Source organism: Pithys albifrons, chromosome 8, assembly GCF_047495875.1.
Source record: "Pithys albifrons albifrons isolate INPA30051 chromosome 8, PitAlb_v1, whole genome shotgun sequence".
In the NCBI taxonomy this organism is placed as follows: domain Eukaryota; kingdom Metazoa; phylum Chordata; class Aves; order Passeriformes; family Thamnophilidae; genus Pithys; species Pithys albifrons.
The window spans coordinates 10,870,690-10,897,977 of record NC_092465.1 but is presented as its reverse complement, the minus strand read 5'-3'; the positions used below and the strand labels follow the sequence as shown (position 1 = coordinate 10,897,977).

General features: G+C 39.5%; 1 protein-coding gene across 8 annotated transcripts in view; it reads right to left on the bottom strand.

Annotated features, from left to right (window-relative positions):
- Positions 1-27,288, bottom strand: part of MYLK (myosin light chain kinase) — a 197,031-nt gene that overhangs the window by 147,700 nt on the left and 22,043 nt on the right. The window contains exon 1 of one of the 8 annotated variants that reach the window (XM_071562940.1): positions 22,209-22,416. The exons of the other annotated variants lie outside the window; for them this stretch is intronic. The gene's annotated coding sequence lies outside the window, so the exon portion shown is untranslated. Of the gene's footprint in view, positions 1-22,208; positions 22,417-27,288 lie in introns of those variants that run through there. 8 annotated transcript variants of the gene reach the window in all.

Here is a 27,288-nt window from a genome sequence, read left to right as displayed (position 1 = left end):
AGTCACTAAGCCTCTCTTTTGCCGTGGCTCCCCATTTGTAGAGTGGGGATTATTGTGCTTCCTTACCACAAAGAAGTGCTGTGAGGATAACTATATTAGAGGGGGGGAGTCAGGCTACAGTAAAGGACCACATAAGTAGCCTGACCAGCAAAAGGCACAAAATTACCATAAACTTACAGGAAGCTGGATCTCATTCGATCTTTCTTTTTTTAGAAATCAAATGAGGGGTGTTTTCAAAAAGCACATATTTTAAAATATGAGGTAAAATTTATTCCCTCACACAGATCACTGAAATCAGTTTTGTTAGAGACTAAATGCCACACATTATGTCTTAAAACCTTCAGCATTTAGGACTTTATTTCAATTCCAAATGTGCTTGTCAGCTTCCCCTTCTCACATGCCTTATTTCCATTCCTACAGCTTTTCCCTTGACCACAGGACCAGGAGGACGAGGACTAACATGTGGTTACCATGCTTCTATACAAATCTGTAACCTAACACATTCTCCATGGAATTACAGACATGAATTTCTGGAGCCATATAACTTGTGACTAACTTTTTAGTCTTGCCCTACAAGAGCACACAAGGAAGCATCCTGCCTCCTGTCAGCTACTGGCACCCAAGAAACAGCATGTAGGAAGAACAATAAACTGTAAAGGAGCAGCAAAGGTGGTAAATTCATGAGTCAATTTACAAGATGGGGAGAGGTTGGAAACCAGAACAAGAACCAAGGGACCTGTAACATCATCAGTCACAGTCACGCTGGTGTTCTGGTGAAGGAATAGCAACAAGATGTTGCAAGGAGGACTGATTGGAGCTGGCAATGCTGTTAATACAAGAGAAATAGTTATTTTCCTTTTCTAAGGGACAATTGGATGCTGTGCACAAATCATGCTTTTGTGATGCTCACATCTTGTTGTGCCTGTGCTCTGCTATTTGTAGTTTTTCCCCTTTGAGTAAGTGCTGCAGTCAAGCAGAACCTCCAAATGTCTCCTGACACTACAGGCTCAAGTGAGATATTCTATCACTCCTGACTTGATTGGTGTTTCTTCCTCAGTTGTCTCATCCATAAATGATCATCAATATCTTTCTTGTTCTGAAAGATTGTTTCTAGAAAGGTTTCTAGAAAGGTCCTTTTCTAAAACAAAAAGTTTTAAGGCATTTTCACCACAGACTCCTAAATATCCTGTCCTTTTCCCAGTAAAATTTGATAGCTGCTATTAAACATGGCAGTAGGAACAGGATCAGATGCCAAATCTTCATGCACAGCTCATGAGCCAAACATTTTGCAAGCTTAAGTTCTGGCAACACCCCGTATGCAAAATCCTTGGGTATGTTCCCACAATATACATTTGCATAACTGACCCACACAAGTGGGAATTACAGATCAACTTGCAATTTGTGCTAAAGCTCAGACTCAATAAAGTGGCAGCAAAAGAATTCGAAATTAAGTAACAGTTTGTTTTGTGATGCTCACGTCGAAGATTTTCCCAGAAGCAAGGAAGTCCTTCAAATCCCATCATTTCAGTGCCTTGAATTTCACACTTGGCACATTGGCCATGAGGCTTTTTATTAGGAAGAATCTTGCTTGCACACATCAAAAAAGAAAGCACAGGTTCAAACTGTTCCAGGTGCTCATTTTAAGAAAATACTATTGCAGCCCCTGTGTTTCTTTCAGAAACAATCACGTTCTCCAGGATGTTTCACAGGCTGAAATACCATCAAGCTCCAAAGGAGATGTAGCTGCATGTGAGACTCTGACAGAGTTTGACCTATGAAGTATAGAAGGCCCTTTCTGAAATGAAGCGAGGTCATTTTTTTTTTTTTGCACAGCAATGTGAGATACCTTGTAGGAGTTTGGCCTACACTGTTGGAGAGGAGGTCTAAGGTGTTTGGGGCAGATTTCCTTCTGTTTACTGTATGTCTTTTGTATCCTTGCAAGGACAACAATTTCTCTGTGTTCTTTCAGGGCTTCTGTGGTGCTCAGTTCAATAATTTTTGTTGACTAAGCAAATCCCAACAGTGGTTACTGTAGAAGTGGCTACCCTGGTGTGACTGAGAACAAACGTCATAACTAATACTCAGCTGACAACTCTCTAAAAGAGACTGAAAGATATTGTCATACAGCTTGTGTGACACAGAACTAAATTAACTTTTACAGAGAGAAATGAAGAAAAACATCTATTTCTCTCTAAAAAAAATTGTGCTCTTAATGTATTTGCATAACTAATACATCATGGACTATAACCTGAAATGGTTTCTGTGGTACTACCACACAGATGGGTGAGGAATTTTGTCCTAATCTTATATAAGAATAACTAAGATGATGTTAATAACCTATTTTTATTCAAAGACAGGTTTACTAGAGAACAAGAAGAATACCAGTTGAAATCTTTACTTATATAAATCCTAAAAGAAAACAAACAAATGAAAAATCACACATGTTCTTTTAAAGGAAAATCATGCCCTCTGTAGGTGTCTGTGCTGCCCAGCAAAAAAATCACTAACAATGATGTGACTTGCTTCCAGACCCAGACATCCTCAAATTCTCCTCAATTTATCCATGCTGTTTATGGTACTAAAAATATCAGGTTCACTGGATCTGCACAGATAAGCAACTTCACCTGCTCTCAGTAGTCACGTTGCTGCAACAGAACATCTGACATGAGCCCTGGTACGGGCCCTTGAGACACTGCACCTTGCAGCTACTTTAGTGTATTTCAGGTACAAGAAGGCGTGTGGAAATACACATGAAAGTGATAAATGGTTGTATAACTTTGACAACATAGAATCATTTTCATTATAAACACACACACTACATTATTCAATTATTCCATAACCACTGAGCATTAAATTTTAAGAACGAACATGCTCATTATAAAGCAGCTGAACATGTGTCTTAAAAGAATGAAATGGCATTTTAAGACTCAAAACCTTGCATGTTTGATTTGAAACATCAGATTAAGAAGCAGTAAATCAGGAGAGATCACATGAAACACAGCTCCTTTGCAGCTGTTTTCGGGGAAGGAATACAAGTAACTACATGTGACATGCATTGGGCAGGTTCAGCACAGCATCCATACCTAAGAATTATTTTAAAGCAGCAAATTGAAGCCAGAGGGAGACCCAGATGGCAAATGGGATGGAAGTTGGGCTTGTTCTTGCCGATTCCGAAGGGGCTTCCTAGAGAAGCACATTGGGGACAGTAATTCAATCTGACTTCAAAACCTCCTACAGTTCTAGTTTATAAGAAACATGAAAAAAAAAAAGAAAAAAAAAGGCAAGACCTACAGGACTATTTTCACTGTACTAAGCAGCAGGCCACTGGAATTAAAATCTACTAATTTTCCTTTAAAGGATAATTTCTAATACTCAATATATACCAAAATCCAACTTTGTCTTGAGAAGGTTTGGACTAAAAATATCAATTTGAATTTCATCACTAACTGCTTTGCTAGCAGTAGTACTTAGCACTTAAAAAATACCTTCCATCCAAACCCCTTAAAAATCATTTCCTTACTCTCTTAGTACTGAGGAAAAAGAATGATTCAGTGCTTCATTTATTTAGTCTAAGATTACAGAGCTGGGAGACAATAAAAACTAAAAAAACCCAAACAAATAGAAAAACCACAAACAAACAAACAAAGATCTTAAAGACCCAAGGGCTGAATAAAAAATTAAAACATTTTAAAAGAAAAAAAAATCTTGCTTCCTATTTATTTGGTAAGGTAAGTCCTTTTAGCTGAGTGCAGGTTTCAGGCAAGGCTTCCAGCAGAGCTAAAAAGTTTAATTCTGGTGCATGTTATATGGGACAGGTCTAAAGAGACCTACCCCCCATTTGATTTAAATGAAAAGATTTATAGAAACAGTCATATTGTTAGGATGCCTCTGTGGTGGTAGAACATTTTGCAAAATCAGCATATTACAGTGAAATTTCCTTTGGTCTGTTTTTTTTTTAGGTTCCACATTTCAAAGAGTAACCACAGCATTAACTTCCCTTGATGCTGAGGCTGCAGGTGGCCAGTTGCTGTTGCCCATTTCCAAGCCAGTAGGGCCATAACATTGCATGAAAGGTGAGTCATGGAAGATTTGTGGTTCATAAACCACAGAGTTTTTAGCCTCTAAATTTTGCTTAGTGCATTAGTTTCAAATATATCCAGAACTCAAAAACAAAGAGACACGAGCCTGCCAAGTTCTATTCCATTTGGGAAAATGAACACATGTCCTCTACTGGCAGAGGTGTGTGAATCCTGGGGTAACACTGGAAAGAAACCTGTTGCCTTCAGCCAGAGATAGACAGGGCCATGGATAAACACTGCTAAGTTTCAAATTATACTGAAAATACTTAATACTGAAGGAATTATTTCTTCATTTGAAAGAGCCACTGCTTCTTCATGCTGAGATACTCTGCACAAAGCCAGATTCTGTGCTGCCTTCTATTCTATTAAGTCCCATTAACTGTCTGCAGAAAACTCAGCCCATAAGTTGACTTGCAAGTTTATTTTTTCTGGAAACACAAGTTTTGTTCATGCATGTAAGCCATCACACTCCAACAATCACTGGGTGTGCATCAATCCCTAACAATGTATTTGACACTGTAAAGCAAACAAAGACCACCTTTCTGGAAAAGCAACGTGTATCAGAGAGAATAAGCTTATGGTTGGTCTACAATACCCAGATGATCTGACACAGGATATCTTCCTGGGACCTTCTTCCCATCTATATTCATAGACAGATAGAAATGAAACCTTTGAGAGCTGTAACAGAGTTCAAAAAGTTAAAGCAGTCTTCAAACGATTCAATATAAACCCTTAGGCATCATCTGAGCTGAAAACTTCTACTTTACTTCCACTGCCCAGATTTTACCAATGCTGTAACCAAACAGGACCAACTCCTAACACTGAAGCCATCCATCTGCTCTTCTCACAGCTAATGAGGTTCCACAGCCAGTGCTACAAGCTCCACTCTGAGCCTGAATCAGGTGAGACTTCAGACACAAATAAGCAAAAAGTGGTGTCATTTTTTTTCAAATTCTTAGACTGACTAATATCCCAAATGGGCCCCCACTAAATGAAGTTAAGATCACAATTACATTCAAATAATTAAAAGCTTGCTACAAAGAAGATGAAGACAAATTTGTTCTCAATATACACAGGAAATAAGGTATGAAGTCATAAGCTTTTAATTTTACCAGGGACAATTCAGATACTAGGGAAGAAGTGTAGTAATTAAGAATTGAAGCATTCCTGGAAGAGATTGCTCAAGGAGTCTGTGGAATCTTCAGTGTTGGAAGTCATACAAATCTCTGTCAGGGATGACATGTACAGTTGATTAAGCCTGGATATGGGAAAGACTGGATGGCCTTCTGAAGTCTCTTCCAGTCCCATGACTCTATGATTCGTCTAACAATTGATGTTAAGTTTGGACTACAATACAGGACTTTCACATGCTGGATATGGGCCAGCAAGACAACTATTACTCTGTAGACAACACTGTAAATCTGAAAAGAAACAACTGTTATGAGGTGGGGGAAAAAAATCAGCCCATGAAAATGACAAGAAGATCAATATATAAATCATTAACATTGCAAAGCTTAGTGAGAAGGAGTGAGACAGAAGGAATCTGGTTTAATCTTACTTAAGCATCAGTTTGCAAATATCAGCCAAATGTCCATTTCTGATAACAAATGAGCACAGATTTCATTTGAGACTGCAAAGAGTGGGACATGCAGGCAAAGAAATTAATGCCTTTAAAGATGTTTCAATTTTCAAACAAACTGCCTTGTTACATTCAAACACCACACTGCATATAAATGTTCTTTTACATACTTTTTACTGGATTTTTAAAGGAGAGATTTACAGTGAGTTACTTGGATCACATCACATTTCTCCAGCTTTGTTCTACAAAGGCACACAATGTGTGTTCTCAAAGCTAACAGCTTAATAGTGTATAAAAACAAGATTCAAATGTGAAACAGTGGGTTTGAGTTTCTGCACATTTTCATGGAGCTTGTATGAACAGAAGAATGGTTGGATTCAGTCTGAGATCCTGATCTGACCTGACTGTGCTTCTTCCAGCTGGGAGACAAGGCCAAGAAGGACCCATTTTCCTTCTGCTTGGAAATTCATTGTAAGGGCTCTTCTTATGAAATCTGGGCCCCACCTAACCCTCGGCCCCTCTTTACACCCTGTATCTATTCAGTGAGCACATAATTTACTCGATCAACAGGGACAAAAGTGGCAGGAATAATAAAATCTTTCCACCATGTTCGCTATGTTTTCCTATCTCCTTCTAAAAGGCCCAGCCTGAACAAGACATAGCACTGCAAAGCTGCTGTGAAGGTGTTCTACAGAGACCTGACCCCATCAGTCACATCAGCTTGTCCAACTCTGGGAGTACCTGGCCTACTCTGCTCATGGGCAGGGAAAGGTAAGAGGTGAGTACACAGCCAGGCAGAGAGGATCCCCAGCAAGCACAGAACAGGGGGGGAAATGAATAATTGAGACTAAAAAGAATAAGAGGAAAAAGAAATCAACAGAAGATGAAAGAAACAACTCTGAGGATGCAAGAAGTTGCTAAGCAGGGGAGGAGTATGTTCATACAGGCAGAGATAAAATAATAAAGAACACATGATAAAGCTGTCAAAGACCAACCAATATTCAGATACACTGTCGAGATGGCTGAGAATCATGATGGCTCTGTTGTTGAATTCAACAGTTTTAAATTAATGAACTTTAGGACATTTTCTTTAGTTTCCACCCTCTCCAATAAGAACAAACATGATCCAAGAATGAGTGAGATTCATACAAACCCCTTTTGGCTGACTTTCACCCACAAAGATGGTTGTTGAAGAGTCATTCTGCCCAATGCTCCCTCCTTCCTTTTCTAGACTTTGTTGTTTGCAAAGTGTTTTATATTTCTCCCCACCCAAGTGCCTCACTCAATCTGTCCAGTTGCCAGTTCAGGGCAATTCTCCCTTTATATGAGATCCCAACAACTGTTCTTCACGCCAATACTGAAAGTGAGCAGGTCAGAAAGATGCCAATTATCCAAGTGTTTACACAGATGTGAATAAAAATGTGCAACGTTGATATTAGAAACAGAGAAATGCATTCTTCGCTTTTCTTTTAAGATAAAGCATTAAAGAAGATTTTAAAAACCACATATGGAAAAAGCTAGTTCTTCACATGCTGCTGACACTTCCCATCCCATTACCTCTGTGGTATATTTCTTGCATATACAAAAATTGATTGTGTTTTCTCCATCCTTCTCTTTTTTTTTTAAGTTCCTTTTGTAGTAGTTCCCTTCAGAGATTTCTTCTTTAATGATAGATTAAGAAAATCATCCCTCTCCTCCCCTTAAATTACACCCCACTACCACACTGAGGTAGTTAATGCTCCTTAGCAGAGCACCATATTAAAGCCCTGAGGTTAAAATTTAACTTCACTCTGTTAAATTTATTCTGACAACCAATTTCAGCCACGAGGACAGAACCCGGCCAGTTTCTGTGTTCTGTTCCTGGCCTGACATTTTATTCCATGAGCAGTATATCAGAGGTGAGCAACAGGCAAAATAATGTTGTCTCACTTCAATTTTGCTGAAGTCAGTAGGAAGACTTGCCAGTGCCTTCAGTGAGACCTGAGCAGGGAACCAGGCCCAAGGCAAGCTCTTCATTTACAACCACTTGCCAGGAGACTTCTGTGTGCTCCATACAGAGCTGTACAGGCTCTGAAAACCAGTTTAGAACTGGGTAAACTTTTAAACTCTACAGAAAAGCTCTAAATCAGACATGCCTTGGAGATTCATTTATCAATTTAAAACATAACAGTATGCCTCAGTTCTAGGTGCCCATGAACAAAAGGTCCTTAAGCAACCAAGAATAACAAAAGAAATGGGGAAAGAAATCTGTGATAAGTATTGATGAGATCAAACAGTAAAATAATTTTTTAAAGCTTGAAGAGGGGAATATTGATAAAATCCACACCATTTCACACCAGGAACAACCAGAAAGTTACCCACTGAAAATGTCACAAAGTGTCAAATTAAAATGAGTTCTGCAAACCAAATAAGAACCCCTTTTAGACAAGGAAAAAGATCTTCATGTATTGAGAAGAGAGAAGAACAGAAAACTACTTTTCCCAGTGTACTCTCAGATATAGCATAGAAACAATTCTAGGAAAGAGTCATTTAGTCAGTTGCACAAAAAGATTGTTTTCTCATGGAGATTATTAAAACAGTGGTTCTCCAAAAAAGGACAATTATATAGACAATCTATACCCAGAACCAGTAAACAGAGAACAGAAATAATTTTACTGAAAACTGCAAAGGTACACAAACAGAAAATTCATTGGTCTTGCTGAGGAAATTCCCGGAATACTTGCACCTCCATGATCCAAGTCTGCTGATCATGGAATGTTTAGGCTTCAGATTTAAAAGATGCCTCCAAAATCACATGTAAAATAATTGATTGTTGAAAAATTGTAGTGAGCACAAACACTAATTGAAGACAAATCAAACACCTAAGTACCCACTTGATCCAAAGGAGAAAAAAAGAGAACTAAACTACATTTAAAGGCATCAGAATGAGGTGAGGGGTTTTTAACATCAGGTATAGTTTCTGAGAAATCTAGCTGTAAAGTCAGAGGAATAAAGATAAAACAATTAATAAAAATAAGACCTTATGAACATACAGACCAGTTACATGTATCATTAAACAACTCCACATCAACACAGCACCATTTCCAGAAGTATCAGCAAATTCTAAACCCTCAGTAAGTACCTCTGGGATCCACAGCACAGAAAGCTGAGATGGCAGTAAAAGCACAAAGACCTTTCTGCACAGTAAGTTAGAGGCCTGTAGGGGAGTTCCTGCTGTGCCACAGCAGCAGTTTCTATGCCCCAGCCCTGCATTGCCACACAGGCTCAGTCAGAGAGCACAGGGATGTCACAGGTTACAACACAGGAAGGTTTCCCCTGTCCCTACTTTTCCTGTAAGGACAACTACTTTGGTACTTTTTCCAGTGGCCGTGAATACCTCTCCAAAAACACAATCACAGAACCATTAAGGTTTGAAAAGACCTCCAAGACTGAGTCCAACCCTTGAGCAAATAATAGTGCTTTTATGATCACTATTACGTTTCCATAAGGGAAAGGAATCTTTTAAGGTACGGAATTAAGGTACAGAACTAAGCTGGTTTAAATCACTCTATTTTCATAGGGCCACAGCAGTGAACCAGTTTACACTATGTAGGGATCTGGTAGCACATCTGTCTGTATAAGTTTTGGCAGCTCACTGTAAACCCATTAATCTTGAACTACACTACTACAGTTCTGGGAGATCTGCAATCACAATGACCCTGCATTATTTATTCTACTTCTTATCTGACAGGAAAAACCAGCCTCCAGGAATCTGCCTGGTGAGGTACAGGACAATGGATGATTTCTGCTCTGAGGCAACAGCCTCATATTTGGAATGACTTTGTTATCTGAAACCAGAGGTAGAGTAGCTAGTGAGAGTTTTCTTCTTTAGATTAAGTAGATGGTCCTGTTTTCAAATAGTGACATTTCAAAGCACCTTTTTTGTTGCTTTACTAGATTGCTTTTAAGTGGAGTAACAAGCAAATTCCACACAAAATCCAGTAATTTGAAGAAAGGGTTGGGATCCCAAACTTACATATTCTGTTTCTGATCTTTATTCCCAGCATTACTGCACAGACTCATGAGCACAAATTAAAATATTCCCTTTTTGAGGAGTCAGGGGGAAAAAAGGCAATTCCTACAGTCAGGACAGATATAAAAAAGACTTGCTACTGCCCTATTTTCTAGTTTTAAGTTTCTAATGGGGACTAACAGCAAGAACAAATAACAGGATGTAGTTAAATTCCAAATAAGAATTGGTTTGTTGGTTTAACAGACAAGAGCGACTTTCCCCAGCACAATTATCTAAGTCCATGAGATATCCAAAACAATTACTAACCACTTGCTACAAGGAGGTAGTTGCTCCTGTGCTGAAAAAGGCAAGACCCTTTCTGGGTTTATTGGTGCTGTGCAAGAAGAGAGATCTGGAAGGAAGTAAGAAGTTAACCAACTCTTATGGGGTTTTGATATCACAATTGGAAATCCTTGGAACAAAACTTAAATAAAGAACACAATTACCCAATTTGAAATGGTTTCTTGAAGTCTAAAACTTAGGCCAGTTTCCTGAGTTTGGCAAACATTTCAGTCACCATTGCCATCTCTAATCACTGCATGTTTTCCCTTCCAGCATTGGCTTTTCTCTGAATTTGAAACTCAAGCTTAATGCAAAGCCACATCAAGCAGAAACAGGATAAAATAGATCCATGCTGAGCCTGGATGAGTAAAGCTGCAGATTCTTACTGCTGTAGTCACAATAATAGTTTCGGCTGAAAAACTACTGGTCCATTTCAGCAAGTGACTGCTTTGCTGCTGTGCCACACAAAGCCACAGAAAAGCAAAGCTAGTCTTCTGCTACGTTTTTTAAACATATGTTATCTGGGACACAGCAGCATACAATCTTAGAAGCTTGTAAAATGAATTAAGCAGACATGCACTGTATTTGTTTTCAGTTCAATAGGAGGCTTTAATATTGAACACACATGAAGGAAGAGACATGCCAAATTGAACGAGCCTGGAGGCTTAAAGTGATATTAATTCCACTTGCATTCAACCATGTGGATCCAATGATCAAAGAGATTTGGAAGCAAGAAGAGAATAATGGAAGTATCAACACTCAGCAACACCCATGGCCTCAGGGTGGCCCAGGACACGAACAGATGTCCGGGAGCAGCAGCGCCCTCTCCCCTCACCCCGAAAGGGGTCAGGAGCTCCAGCCGCTCCGGGTTCTCATGTACCATCCTCAGACCCTCCCGATACCGTTACGAAATGGAGCCAATTGCACTCTACCCTGTTGCTTCATAAGCTTAGATACTATCCTGGTTTTTACTGTGGTAGTTTTCTTAAACCACGTCTTGTTAAACAGAACAGAAACTTTCTATCTAAAGCCCCATTAGTGATGGCTATTGCCCCTTAGCATGGCTTTGAAGAAATGTGAGACAAGCACCACAACACAATTGTGGTAAACAAAAATTATCAGATAAGTCTTTTAAAGAGAGCAGAGACAGGCCTGTGGAGTAAGCAGGTGTTCATTTGAGCAACACCACTTTCTACAGGAGATAAAATCCTGGTTTAAGCTGTTTAGAAAAACCCTTCCCAGATCTAGCACATGTATTTTGCATTATCCAGAAGCAATAAGTAATTAAACTAGAAATATTAGTCGGTTTTAAAAAAAGTAAATTAAAAATTCCCCAAGAATCATAGCAACTTTTTTGCCAGAATGTTCCTCCTCCAGCACAGGAGACTTCAATATGATTGCACTTCCAAATCAAACTAATTACAAAAGCAAGTTCTCACAGTATTAGGGCCTAACTGTTCTCTGCTTTCTTGTAGAAAATCAGCTGAAGGACAGTATATTAATGTTTTTTTAATTATATGGCAGGCCTTAGTTCTGTGAAAGAACAGACCAGATACTAACAAGGGCTGCAAGTTTAAAACAAGAGGTCAAAACTGGACATGTAATGAATAACTTTAGTTATTATCTTTAGTATTCAACCTGCCTCAACATAAAATAAGGTTAACACGTTGCATTCAAATTCTGTTGAAATGAATGGGAAGGTTCTCCTGATTTAACGGAATTTTGATCATGCTTTTTGGCAAATTTCATCAGTTACTCTCTTTCATATTCATCTGTGCAACACACCCATCCAGAGAAGTGGAAAGTATTCTTGCAGTAACTGGAGATTGTTGGAAGACTATTTGATGAAAAGCTCCTCCACACATGGGCTTGTTTTGTCTTTAAAGCAGCAATTGTTTTCAAGGACTAGAGGATTTGGATTTTGTTGTTCTTAAATGTGTAAGCCCTTTGTCTTTCTGTCCTGTTTTTAAAAAGTGCTAGTGATAACTTGCCTGATGTCTTGCTGCATTTTTTAAATAGTTTCAATTTACTTTGGGAAGGTCCTGTGGTACCTTATAAATCTCCCAGAGAGTAGAAAAGGATTTTTGTGGGCTTTCTTTTTGCCAGATTTCCCCATGCTATGAGTATTTTAACTACTACTTTCCTTAGACTGAAGTGCTGCCTCTGTTTTAACCCCTCTGATGCTAAGCTGCTGCATCTTCTGCATGGAAGATTCAAATCACCAGAGCCAAAAATTGCCTGTTACAGGCAAAAATGCTTACATTTAAATAACTAGTAGATGTCCTAACTATTCCAACAAGATAAGGATTGTCAGTGTGCAATAACAAACTAAAACCAAGCTTCACACGAAGATGTATCTTCAGGTAAAAAAGGTGAATTATAAGAAGAAAAATGTCTACTCTAAATAGTTTTTTAGCCTTTTCAAGCTGTCTGTGCTGTTAATCAAGTTATTTTTTCCCACTCTTTGGAGATGGCCAAGCTGATTTGCAACTATAAACTGCTCAGTAATTTTTTACAAATTTTAAATCATAGAAGAAAAAATAATCAATGGGAGATTTGTTTTGTTAATGTTAAAGAAATGAAACAGATAAATGCAAATCGTATAACACATTGCAGTGTGCCTTCTGGTTTGAAAGTATCAGTAATTTCTCCCTAATTGATAGTCCTAGTTAATGTCAGTCCCTTTCCTTAGGGACTTTGTTGATAAATTCATAGTTTTGCACTCACATAAAGCTCTTCATGAATTTGGTGAGCCTACTTAGATAAGTAATATAAAGTATGGAGACTTAGATGGAAATAAAAATGAAGCAACAGTCACAGAACAAGGACACAGTCTTAGTGCAGTTTGGAGCCAGAAGAAGCGGCACCCTGTGAAGCCTTTAGATGTGACATTATTGGCATCTGACACAAGTGAATCCTTTGCAACACTTTTGCATTTGAGTTAAGCAAACACTGAGGAAAGTAAGAGGTTTAATGGTAACAATTGATTCGGAACTCACAGGGCAGGAAAAACACGACTCACACAGACTGGGGCACTGCTGACAGGTTTAGGGCTCAGGAACAGACATCCAATAAAAGAGCACATAAACATGGCAAAGTGAGACATCTGCTCCAAGTTACTCAATTCATCCACAGGGTGAAAACTGGTTTGCATTGTTTACAAATAAATTTAATAAATAATCAGGCAAATCTGTTGTCAGTTAAAGCATTAGGAAAAATACACCCTTTACAATGCCTCTTGCAGAAAGACATCTGTTAACTTGAACTCTGCAACCCAAATTGCTTACAGAATCCTTTATTTGGGTTTACTTTTTGTCTCTTCCCATTTCATATTCTGCTCTCACTGGTCACTTCATTAGTTATGTTTTACAAGCAAATATGTTTTCTAGCAACAAAGGATGAAATAATTTTGGCCATATGCTTACCATTACACCCAAGACTCAACAATCAAAGATTATTTAACCAGAAAAAGATTCTAGTGTTTTCAAAACACTTTGGAGACCAACTTATTCATCTATAAAGATAACAGACAACTTGTTTGTACTACTATGTATGTAGTATTAGAGATCAATGTGCTTAAAAGACCAAACCTTTCTTTAAGGGAATCTGAGCAAGAAATTTAAAATGAGAGCTAGATTTACAGCTGGAAACTCTTCTCAGGACAAGCAGTTTTCCTATTAGTGCATCTTCTCCAGTAATCTCTTTTCTGTAGTGTGATTTTTCATTCTGATCCCATTGAGAACAGAAGTAGCCATGATACTGTGGCTTCTCTTGAGTTGAGCCAAGTGCAGATCATTCAGCACTTGAGTATTAAAAACCAGATTTTAATTTGTTTTAATTTATTTCACAGAGGTTACTATCACAAACCAGAAAGGAAAAGCAGCACTTAGGAACAATCAAGAGCAACTTCTGAATATTAATTTTCCATCCTAACAAATGGTTTAATTTCCAGGCTCAACCTGACTTTCTGAACTGGATTGATCCCATTAGACGCCCTCGTTAGGGCTGCAGATCAGCTGCTGCAGAGAAGGTACATGATAAATAAAGGATACCAAAAGAAAAAAATGTCTAGTAACACCCTAAAAACAGACAGGTAAATTTTCTGCTAATAAAGGTACTGCATTAACATCCTGGAAACTGGTGTATTTTCAGTATTGAAGACTCAGAGTCTTTTGGCAGCTGGAAGGGGCAGTGATGGCACCTTGCTGTGGTGGAGCTGGAGGTGTCAACCACTGCCAGCACAGGGACTACACCTCTAACAGCTTCCTCCTTTAATGAGGGACAACGCACACAAAGCAGTGAATAAGGGATGAAGATTCATGTTTCCCTCTAAACCCCCACATCACAGGAATAAAGATGAAAATAAGAATGAAAAAAACAATGAACAGACCCAGTTAAGCCACTGCTGACAGCCCAGCACCAAAGCACCTCCTTTGCACGTCAGATACTGCCTGTTCTTGGCACATTATATGTTTCTCCTTGGTAGGGACAGAAATGGAGAGATGTAACTTGAACTACTGAGGTTCTGCAGAATACCAGCAGCTATCTCGACTTGCCTTCACTCAGTACAATTGCTATTTTGTTTCTTGCTGAAAATGCATATTTATTGCTGCAGTGCAAACCAGATGTGAAATCACAAAGAAAATCAGGATATTACAGCTGATGGAGGATCAAAATAGTTGCATTTGGTGCTACGTGGATCATCACGAGACTGGCTCTGTAGGGAAATTACTGCAGTGTCAACAAGCAGAGAAAACAGATTTAGCAATACCTGCTTAAGACTAGTTTTTGTCAGCTCCTGACCTCTCACTAGTGCCAAAACTTGGAGAAAAACAATACTAAGTAAAAACCTAATAGCTTGAAGTGCTGGAAAAATATACTTGTTTCTCTGGAATGAACCTCAAATAGAAAAAAAAAATTAACATCATCTCCTCTTGTAAATTTTGGCTGCTCCATCTCTATTCATATTCTTTCTTTATGCCTGCAATGACATCACTCAATACAAGGAAAATGGAAACTCCTTCCAAGCTTAATTCACAGCCCTTTAAAGTATTCAAGATCCAAACTATACAGAACTACCAAATTTACAGGAGTGGGGCTACTGCCTTCAAGTGTTTTATATAGATGTTATGTAGAGGTCCAGACACCCATGAACAGTGGAAAATACAGTAACTGAAAATCAATCATTGGCATACCTTTAACTGAAGAAGGCTGTACCAGATTCCAATTTGAATCATAACAAGCAGAAAAAGAACTTCAGACATCAGTTTAAAGAGTGCTGACTATAATTTGTAAAAAATCTTTTAGTCTAGAATTTTCACATTTAATGCTCATAATATTTCAACACTTCTCCTTTTATTGACTACATGATATAATCTTGTTTATCTAAAATTCTTTGGAGATTTCTGAATCCACTTGAGAACAGGCACTTATGAGGGGAGTGGAAGGATTACAATGAATTGCATCAGTTTTTTGAAGAGGTATAGTTCCTTTAATGTAACCTCTTAAAGGGAGCCTGTGTTTTTTTTATTGCACTAAGGGGCAGGGGACAGGGAAGGAAAGTCCAATCACACAATAGACAGTGAACTATCCTTTAACTGGGATTTAAATTAATCAGAACTGTTAATTAATTGGAAAAATTATATGATACTCCCAGTAAGGAAACAAACCTGGACTACTCCTCGTCCCCATGAGATTTTTCAATAACTAGACAAATAATTTCTTATACACTGAGTTGCCCAAAGTATTGCTTCCTGGGAGAATGGTGCAAGGAAAAGTGTTTTTCCCTTCTAGCAGAAAGTCTGACCACAGGAGAACCTCTCCTCCCTTCTTGTTGTCTCTGAATTCCAAGATATCCAAAACAGACAGTGCTTTGGCCTATCCACAGACCACATGTCATTGCTGAATCTCAGTGCTCTCAGCCCCTTGCTGAAACCTTGCCTGGTTTGGGTGCCTTTTAATAAGCCAGGATTCGGCATTAGCCTAGTGCAGTCCATGCCCCATTCAGAGCTAACAGGTGCAGAAGGAAGAGAGGTACAATTCACATTCCTCTCTTCCTTTGCAATACCTAACTCAAGTTAGAGGCAAAAGTGGCAGCTACACCTACATCTCTGCAGAAAAAAATAGGGAAAACAGCATATACAGATGAGACATCCTGTTTGGTAAGAAAGTAAGGACTTTTACTGATGTATTAATAGATGAACAAAATTCACCTCTGATGCAATTGATGCCAGTGATGGATTTATTTGGAGCATTTAGCCTGCTAATCCCATTAGTGAAGGCCCAGTTGATAGAAAAAACATCCCTGGAGAAGTCACTACTTTCTCCTCCAGATACTGAGAAACAGCCAGTGAATGATTTAGGGATTTTCCACACATCATTCACACAAATCTTCCATTTCTTCATGCTACTGACAGTCAGACAGGTAGCAAATATCACAAAGCGGGAAAGAATTTCAGGGGGGAAAATAAGAGCAGGGATTTTGTTAAATCTGTTTTCTACTGAAAAACTCATAAATGGAAACTTATTTGGCATCTCTGTTTGAGCAGAACTGGCAGAGTAAGATGGAAAGCAGTCCTGTATCTCATTACTGCCTCCATTATCACTAGCTGGAAAGTTTGGAAAAACAGGCCCCTTTCTGTTCAGATACAACCATGCTGTTGCTGGACAGAGTGCCTGGCTTTCTCTTTCCTTCTCCTTAGTATGGATGACACCTGCATAGAAAGGCGCTACATCTTTTTTAAGCTTCACCTACTACTGCTTATTTCCCACCTGACAACTCTTTGTGATATCGGAGGCATTTCCTAAGTAACAATTACAGTGTCAGCAAAAGATGGATACAACTCCAGCTCCACACAAACATATGTACTAAGGTGTTCCAAATTTCAGTTTAACTTGGCTTAGTATGTATTTTCATTAAATAGTTAAGTGCAGACAGATACAGCTTGCTAAAACAGGACTGCAAATTACTACATAGGACAAGCAATATCAACAGCTCACAAGTGGAGCCAAGGCAAGACATGGATTCAAGGTGAGCAGAGAGTGATGGGAAGAAGCAAGATATGCAAGAAAACCTCTGCTTCATGCCAGAATTCCCCAGAAGTAAAGGATGATGAAAAAAAGATATCAAAAGCTACGGTACATGCTTGACTGCTGTTGGTGAATTATTTCTAAATAGCTGCATTGATAAAAGAGACATAACAGCTACTTTAAAAGAACAGGAAAGCTGTTCTTACATCTCACAGAAGTCTAATTAGGGCAGTACAGTATTCTACAGACATATCCAGGGCAGCTCAAAGCTTAAATAGCAACATGAGCATGCTAATCCACTGGACTAATTATAACTCTTGAGACCTCAGCTAATTTTTCCAGGTGTTTCTTTGCATAAGATGTATCAGCACAGAAAGCAAAACACTGGACTCTCAATATTTTGCCTGGCTTTTGTAGTTTCTGAAATGCCGTTTCCACCCAGGAGCAGCAGAAATCTGAATTCCATCATTACACTGTTTAGAGTTTGACTCTGAAAAGGCAACATGGTATAGCAGGCAGAACAGTCAACAGGTAGGAAATGGAACAGCTGACTAGTTCTGGATAAACTCATTTAATTTTTTCTTTTCCTTCTTATCTGTAGTTTATTCAATGCAAAGGATCTGTGTGTTTGTAGAGAGCCAAGCTCAGTGGCATCATAAGCAATCTTTTTTCAGTGAAACAAAAATACCACGATTTTGTTCCCAGGTTCTCACAGTAGGGTAGAGGCTCTGTCTCACACTTAAAGATGTCTGGAAAATGGAATACTATATTCAGATGAACACAGAAGAAAACAAAAGCTTAGGTCAGTCATATAGCACAAAGAACCATAGTTCCTTTGCACAGTCTTTAGCTACTCATTTCCCATCTAACACTGGAAATGAGCCCCTTACCATCCTCCTCTTTTACTAATAAACTGACTGATCCCTCTGAAAGTCACATACACTCAGAGGGAGTGTTTGCTACAGTTGTGCTGTGTGTGTTCAGACAAAACTATCTCCAGTCAGATTGGGCTCCTTAGACATAGTGAGATCAAACAGCTCACAGAGTCCTTTGATGGAAACTTAATTCTTTAAAAATATGCATGAGGTAATTGAAAACACATTTTATGATACTTCAGATTAAAAACAGTAGATCTCTGGCTGGATTGAACAAATAGCATTAAGCCTTTTTTCTTCCTTCTGAAAAACCACAGTGCTTGGCAGCGTAAGGCACTGATGTGTCTTCTGTACCAGCACAGGGAACCACTGATTATAATGAAGAGTTTGTGCTAGGATGCAAATTGTACTCCAACAGAAGAAACTGCCTGTAAACATCAGTTATTGTTCATTCAAAGCCATTTCATGATATTAGCATGTGTTTTTCAAGATCTAAGCACAAGGCCTGGGTTTATTACATCTCCCCCACCCCATTCTCTTGCACAAGTCTTTAGGAAAAAGCAAAAGGATCCTTGCTCACAACCTCCATGTTGTCATCAATCCTAAGCACTCTAGAACAGAGTACAAAATCCAAATTCAGCTTTGTGCACCTGATATTTACACCTCCTTGTCTTTGCAAGTGCTGTGAAACTTTGATGAAACAAATGTGCAGGCAAGCAGATATAGAGGGAGACATGCTGCTTTATCCATGAACTACCATTTACACACACACACAGAGATCTGTTGGGTTCAATCACCAGTAGTTGGTGCATTTGCTATATGAACAATGGAGGCCCAAGTAGCTGTGGGCTGTCCAAAACTTCAGTGCCTCATGGTGCCAGACTAACTTTGCTTCTGTTTGTGCAGCCAGAGGAGCCCTGTGTTAGGTGTCATAGAAAAAAACATGTGAGAACAGGACGACCAAGGTCTCTTCATTTTTCTCCAAAAAAGACAGGATAATAATGAGGTAGAGAGAGTGAGAACTTTTCTGGCAAAAATTTTAAGAAAACAGTACCTTTGTTACAGCTAAAGTATTTCACTCGGGCTAGTGTGGAGGCAACTCCTGATCAGAGAAAAAAATGCAAAACCAGCCTTACCTTACCCCAGAGGAATTGGGACCCAGGAGGCCACAGGTGTTCAGACACTGTGGAAGACTCTGCTTCAGACTCTACCTGAATCATACACAAGCCAACTATGAACCCCAGTCTTTCATATGACTTAATGCATAGGACTGAATGCATTTAAAAGGCCTTTTAGTAGTAAGAGCATAAGGAATCTGCATCTCCTCCCCTTTCTCCTGTCCTCAAGAGAAAAGAGGTGAGGGAAATCCAGAACTGTCTAGGGTTCCTTCTGTGGCAGAGCTACAGAAAAATCTTCATACTCACACCAGGAGTCAGGCTCGATTTGAGAGCATGTTGCTCTTTATCATTTGCCACCTTTTGGAGAGACTCTGAGTAGCTCAGCCCCTACATTTTCTCCTTAAACTACAAATTATACTATCTCAGTCCTAAAAAGGAAACAGCTATGATTTTTATTTCCACGGAGTTGATGTTTCACTTAATCTTCTTCCAAGTCAGTGGCCCTTGAGAAATACAGATGTTTCACTCCTGAGTTGGAACCACACAGACCAAGGAAGGTTTGAAAAGAGCACCTTTCACCAGGGCAAAATGCATCTTGTTGCTTGCTTCAGCTTCCTCACTGCTTAAGCCACAAATAGGAAAGCAAAGACAAACATTTGGTCAAACAATGGTATTCACTCTCCCCATCTCTGCTTCCCCTTCTGTCTATTTATATTGACAGAAGCCTCTTCATTGTGTGATGGTTAAAGACAAAACCTAATTTTATGGAAAAGCAGTTGATGTTTAAACTAAGGCTTCCTGATTTGATAGTTTCACAAAAATGCATACAGTGACTGCAAAACCCCCAAATCTATGGATTTTAAATGTTAGGGTATCATCCTTGTTTTAAGCCACTGTGCTTGCTTTCCCTGGGACACTGAAAGAATGTGCTGTCCTTTACACAAAAGGAGTAAGAAGTTAATGTGTGAAGCCTAAAAGGCTCCACTCTTGCACAAACTCATTTTAAGGGATTCTTTTTCATAACTAAAGTTTTGAAGAGTGAAACAACCCAAAAGGTCAGTGTAATCTAACAATAAATCAAGCTCTAAAGTGAGAGCACACTGCAGCAGTGCAGGAGAATTGCAGCCCCGTGTGTAGGGAGGCGTCTGTGCGTAGGTAAAGCCCAGCAAAGCAGTGGTGAGGCACAACTGAATGGGCTGCTCATTGTTCTGCACCACACTGCCTGGGTGAAGGGAAAGTACAGGAAAATGAAGTCTTTCCCTCTCACAACTAAAGCTACAACAATGCAAATCACAGGGCAGCATTGACTTGTTAAACAGTTTCTGCTGGCTCTATTTTAAAGCTCTAAAGGCTTTGAAGTGGAGTTGTAAACTCAATTGATTTCAAACAAAAGGCTAATGTAATCCACTTTCAGCACCAGTACCATGCTGGCAGTGAATACACCCTTCTCAGTAATAGAAATTACTTATTAGTGTTTAAAGCAATTCATTTCAGTGTTTTCAAGCCACTTAAGAAGTTGGATAGGAATGATCTTGGCTGAATTCCGCCACAGGGAAACCAAGCCAGTGTCTGGACCTGTTTTACTGGGGGACAGCGAGGCCTCCAGGAACACTGACATTAATATCCAACACATTAATGTGCCCTTTTTGTCCCAAACCACTTTCCAGATATTGTAGTTTTATCTGTGACTTGTTCCACACAGCCCTGGAGTGCAGCCATCTCTGAGGTGGGATGCACAGATTTGGCTGTAGAAGGTCAGCACAATCAATTAGGGCAGTAGCAGACACTGCATCAGCTTAGGAGGTTGGGCAGCTCTCAGATTCAGACACTGGGAAATGGAAAGTTTGGGAAATACTGGCCACCCTTTTAAAAATTTATAACACTTACAAGTCATGAAAATGTGGCAACAAGATCAGAAGTCTGCAAGAACAGCCAAATGGAAAAAGATCTAGGCAGGAATTGATTAGAAGAATATGGGACAGACTGAATGGAATTATCAGTTGTAGAAAGTCTAAGAAAAACAGCAACAAGTGGAACATAGAACAGGTCAAAGATTTAAAACTTTTCCAATAAGTTTCACAGCATTTGGCCCTTTTGTTTGGAAAGTACATGCGATACACCAGAGGAAAGCAATGACTCAAGGCAGACTGTGAAACTAGGCAAATTTTAAAGTGGCCTTAACATAATTTTACATATACACAAGAAAGCTCCACTGCCTTTTTCACTGTGGGTTTGAGTTTGTACACAAAAGGTAGACCCATGGAATTGGGATGGAAAAACCTCCAGTATAGTTTTAGAAGCCACTGCTTGGCAATGGGCATCCAGGATAACAAATAAAGGAGTGATTCAAACTTCTGGGGGAAGGCCCAATGACTAGAATTAAGATCACAGTGTCCAAAACACGTGTTCTGGACTAGATCCACTATTTGACATTTCATGTCTTTTGGCAAAAATCTGCTGTCCTTATGTCCAGAGGGATTTGGACAAGGAGAATCTGCTTTCATGAAGCTTCTGTAAATGGAGGAGGGGAAGACACAACCCAAGAGGATTTATTCAAATTAACATTCCCATATTGTTGACAGTTTCCAAAGTCTACCCACTCCTTGTTTCTGCAGAACTGACTTCCAAGTTAATCCAAGAGCTCTTCTTCATCAATAATGTCTCTATAATGAATGTCTTGCAAAGCTTGACTACTTTTCTCTTCTACTTTCATACCACTTGACCTCATTCCAGAATGAAACACTTTGAGTCTCTTCCCCAAAATAGGACAGTAAAGTCCTTTACCATAACAGCAATTTGAAAAACATCAGTAACAATTGTAATAGAGGAATTAAGTCATGTTTGACATAGAGAAAAGACACTTTTAGATACATCTCAGCCTCTCAAAATTGTTTATTTTAATAATCTTCGTTTAATAGCTTTAATAAAATTTTAATAAATTTTATTATTTTATTGTTTCTTTTATGAACTTAAAATAAAAGTTTATATAGTAAATTTCTTCCATGTTCTCTAACACAGATAAGCATGAACCCATTTCTAAAGGAAATGCCAATTCCTCCCAAGTCGGATTACACAGCAACAGTTCTCCCTCTCAAATTAAAAGTGTTGCATTAAATGAAAAACAGAAATAATTCTTTACTTTTTTCAGTAACAAAATAGAGCACGTACATGTCTATCTCCTAAACATCTACTTACCAGATAGGAAATGCACTTGGCCTCTCCTTCAGAGCAGACGGGTAAAAATCCCAAATGCAGCAGGTAGGCAAACCTTTTTGAAAGTCAAGGGCGCAAAAGAATTTGGTGAGGATGAGACTGCCAGCAGGCAAATACATGCCTAAGTCCAGCTGAAATGTTATTACAAAGGTCTATTTTTCCTTTTCTTTTCACTCACTTCATACTTTCCGTTGTTTGCTGCTGCTCATCTCTAGTTAATGTTTAATTGAGCAGACTGGGGCTGCGCAGAAACTCAGAAGCCAAGGTTTAGCTCACCCTGTGCTACTAAAAGACCGCCCAACACAATACCACTCACCTTCACTACACACTCTATTTTCCTCGCTGCTTTGCTCCACAATGAAACAGTTAACGTTCACCTTTCAAGTTGTATCAATGCCATTTGAATTACCCATCCATTGAATGAATGAGAGGAATTCAACACCTCAAGGCTCCTTGTTTCAGGCTGTCTGCCAACTCAGGAGACTCCGGCAATTGCTGTGCTCTTTGAAAGGTTTCTGCACAACTACAGAACCTAAAAAGTTAGTTTGAGAACTGCTAGTAACGGAAGTAGAGTAAAACTGTAGTATCCGTCTAGTCCCCGAACTTTACCTAGTCCTTTTGAGGGGCAAGCCTGCCTCACTAGTTTAAAAGTCCTGTGTTTATCTGCAGCTCTTTCATTTTCCTCAGGACAGCCTCCTTAGGAAGGCACAAAGCTTTCCTCTGCCCCCTGAAGATGACTGGCTCAGAGCTGTGTATGTTCACACCGCAGGCGAGCTGTATTTTTGTGTGCGTGGCCCGAGACAAAAGCAGCCACCTCTTCACCCCCAGAGGAGCGTGAAAGCTGGACTATGACACAAACCACAAAAATAGGCAGTGGGCCAGATACCAGAAAGCAAAGCAATTCTCATTCCTAAGTACTTGCTGGTTTCCTATTGATTGCAGTGAGAAACTTCCAAGTTCCCACTCCCAGTCTCTGGGAGAACAGCAAAAAATACACACTTTCTGAGCATAGCACTAAAGAGGTCAACAAAACAGCACGACCCTGAAGCTTCCCTGCACTGGCTCACACACCACTAACGTGACACTGGCATTGACCTGGAATTCACTCATGAAGTTACAGGATTAAACAAGCAAAATCCAGAGCAACAGACCTCACTTGCGTTTTTGCCCGTGTGAAATACAATTGTCTGTCACTTGTCAAAGGAGCTTTACAGAACTAACAGCTTACAGTATTGCTTCCTTCAAATTCACAAACATGAACCAGAGCACCACACTTCCATTCCTTCCATGACAAAAGCAGGAAATTCCCCCCACCCATTACTTCAACAGTTATAACTCAAAGTGGACAATCAGAAAAGGTTAGAGACTGGAAAGACACATGGGTCCCAATTAGGGAAGCAACAGCTAAATTATTTGGATAATAACAGTAAGTAACTTCAATAGACCGAAGTGGAAAAGGCTTCCAAGATTATTAAAGCAACAGCAAGTGAAAGTGAAGCACGCAGATATTACATAGGTGACAAAACAGAATTGGGACCAGCACCTCACAAAGCAATTGTTCTGATGACATTGATGGAGCCACACTGAACAGGTAACAAACTCCTGCATGAACCTCTGGCAGACAGGGCTACTGTGAGCCTTGATGTATGAAGATAGGGGTAGAGAATAAATTGTAGGATGTAGTTTGATCATTAAGTGGAACACTACCAAAATATCAGGTCTGTAAATGAAGTCAGACAGCTAGAGATGTTGGAAAGTAAGCCACAAAAACGTCCCAATGTCTCATTCTTATGCATATCCTATCTCCAGTGACCATCAGTAGCACTTGCCTTGGGAAAGAACACAAAGCCAGAGTAAGCTTACAGCAATTCTTTCCCAAATACACCCTCCTGGTTTCTGGCAGTCAGCAGTTTATGGACTTAAGAAGTCAGACCACTGTGTTTCATAGTCCCTGAGTTTAACCTCTACAAATTTAACCTCTTTCTGAACCCAGTTTGGCCTTCTTGACATTTTATTGTGGTAAGTTCCTCAATCAATTGCACATGCCATGTACTAAAAAAAAAAATCATCGAAGTTTTAAACTTGTCTGAGTTTTACCGAGTTCTTCCTTTATTCACACAAGGCTATGTTTGATTACTCTTTGTTTACCTTCTCCACATAATTTTTAGTTTTATGACACTCTCAGCCTCCAAGACTTTTTTTCCAAACTGAAAAGTCCTAGTCTACTCTCTGGTCCTGTGGATGTCATTCTATACCTATGGGTTTTCTGCACTTCTCTGAATCCTTCTCAGTTCTATCAAGCCTTAGTTATAGTCGGAGCTGCAGGTACAAGTTATCAAAATACCAGAATAACTGTTTCTGTTTTATTCTGTATTATAATTTTTAACTGTTATTTGGCCACCTGTGGAACCAACAATCTGATAGAATGATCAGCAAACCCACTTGCTCTACCTAAGAATTACAGTTATATTCTCCATTAACATATTGCATGTAGATTCTCGAATCCTCAGTTGTAGTCGTTACTACTTCCTCATAGCTAACCTAGAATTAGTCCAGACACAATGCTCAGCACAACACAATGCTCAGCACAACTTCTCCCCAACGCTGTAAGTGTAGGACAACATTCATTCCACTTCAGTAAAGTTTTTCAAGTAGAAAGTTGTTTTGTGAAAAAAGCAGACCATGAACTAGTCTCATATCATCCCTAGAGCTGAGAGGTATTTGACTTAGAGAGAAAAAAAACGCAAAAAACCATTCCCTTCATTTCTAGACAGTTGATCTGTAACGAAGACAAGCCTGAAGAAAAGCTGTGTGATTGATTCTCACTCTTAGCACTCTTGCTTTTCCCCTTCTCAAGAGCATGATATAGGGATATAAACCAGTAGCCTCGATATTTTTTTTTTACACAAACACACACACCTCCCAAGTTAACAGAAAAGATGAAAACCAGCTGCCTTCCAATTTGCCTCTGTTCTAAGTAAGTGATTCCCACATTTATCAATATTTCATCTAGCTTTTTTTTGGCACCAACATTTTCCACATCACTTAGAAGTAGAGGGGAGACTAAGGATGGGAGGAGAGAACATAAATATAACTCCCACACAAAAGAAAAAAACCCCACTGGTGTCAGGTTTCACAGTGGGCCACTTCCTTTGCAAGATTATTCAACTGTCTTTAATGAGTTTTCTCTCTCACAACACAACTTTAAGTAATTTTCTCATTCTGAACATCCAGAACAAGCAAAACTAACATAGATTCCTTTGGAAGTAGAAGAAAGCTTCTAAGTCACTAGTTCTTAAATGTTAACTCAGACAAAGATTGACCAGTATTAATCCACAAAAGTACCTCAAAGGATGCTTGGAAAAGATTGCTTTCTTCTCACCCAGTGAGAGCTTCCGGGTTCTTCACATGCATCAGCAATTTCCAAAACAGAAACTGGCTCGGGACACTCAGATATCAAATCCACAGGTTGAATGCTGCTTGCCTGGAGAGCAAGTGAGAGAAAATTGCTTCTAAAGGCTCTTGGGAGGAGGAACTGTAGTTTTATCCAATGCACCAAACACACACACGCTCTCCCTCCATAGCACAGCTCAGGTCTCTGCTGGCTCCCTGGTAACCAGCTTTCTGTTTTGTTGACTAGACTGTTGGAAACCATTAGGGAAAGAAAAGCATGACTTGGCAGTAATGCCCTGGACTCAGAATACAGGAGCTGTGCCACCATCAGTTTCTTTGAGGAGGGGTAACTACAGCGACTTTTGTCAAGCTATTTAATCTTTCCAGGACAGAGTTCCTCATTCTTTTCTTGTAAAAGGATGGGATCTTTATGTTTCTAAGTGGAAACTCCTTATCCCAGGAGCCATGTCTGTTGTTAGTGCTCAAACTGCAGCCTGAATAGGTTTCTGACCTCCAGTCCTGAGGGATCTTGGATCCACTCCTTAAGTATCAGCTGTTACCAACAATATTCAGCTCCTCCTTCCTGAACCTCCACTCCTGTTTTAATATTCCTACCCTTCCACTTTTACTAACTCCAGCATTCACCCAAGCACTGGGGGACATGGATCAGGACTGGAAATAAAATCGCCTTACATTCAACGGATCAGAATTTGGAGTTTGAGTATCTTCCTCTATTCCAAGATGTAACTTTTCAAAGGTCTCTAACTACATGGTGCCTTAGTAATACGTTCTAGGTTCAAGTCACAATATTCCTAAAATTGTTTGTTGAGGAGACTAAGAGAGACATAGGAATGTGTCATTTCCATGAAAGATCAACAGATAGAAATTGTCATGTCAGGAAAAAAAACACATGAAAATATGGTCAAAATTTACCATTGTTTGCTGAAATGCAGCTTCAGAAACTTTAAACCAAATGAGCTGTCCATGTTTAGAAACGATGAACTGGGGGTTTAAGCAATCCAGTCGAGTGGAAGGTGTTCCTGGCCATGACAGGGGGCTTGAAATGAGATGAGCTTTAAGGTCCCTTCCAACCCAAACCACTCTATGAGTCTATGAACCAGGACCTTGGGCAGATTGAGTGTCCACCAGTTCTATGAGACGTTCTAAGAGGTCTTTATCTTACCCAGGGATGAGGACAGAAGGAAAACCAATAAACAGGTAACATAATGGCTGAGACCCAGGAACTGTTAGCTGGAAGTGAACTCTACACGTCCCTAACCCAAAGCCCCACTTGAAGGAGAACTACCATCAACACCTGACCAGAACAGCTGTGGCTTTGTCTGGACATGTCCTGAATACCTCCACAAGAGGTACAGCATTTCTGGGTAACCAATTCCACTGCTCCACTACCCTGCCAAGAGTCAACAGGGACCACTCAAGCTGCAACCTGTGGACATTGCCCTTCATTTTTCCATCTTTCACTACTGAGAAAACCTTGGCTGTTCCATCTTTGTAGCTCCCCTTCAAATAACTGTTGGCTGTCATTGGAAAGACAGCTCGGTAGCAAGACTAAATACGATATCTTTGTAAATCCCCTGCTAGAGTAGGATACACTTAGCAATTAAATATCTTTGGAAAGCAAAGAGTGAGCTGAAGAGTAAAATTTTCA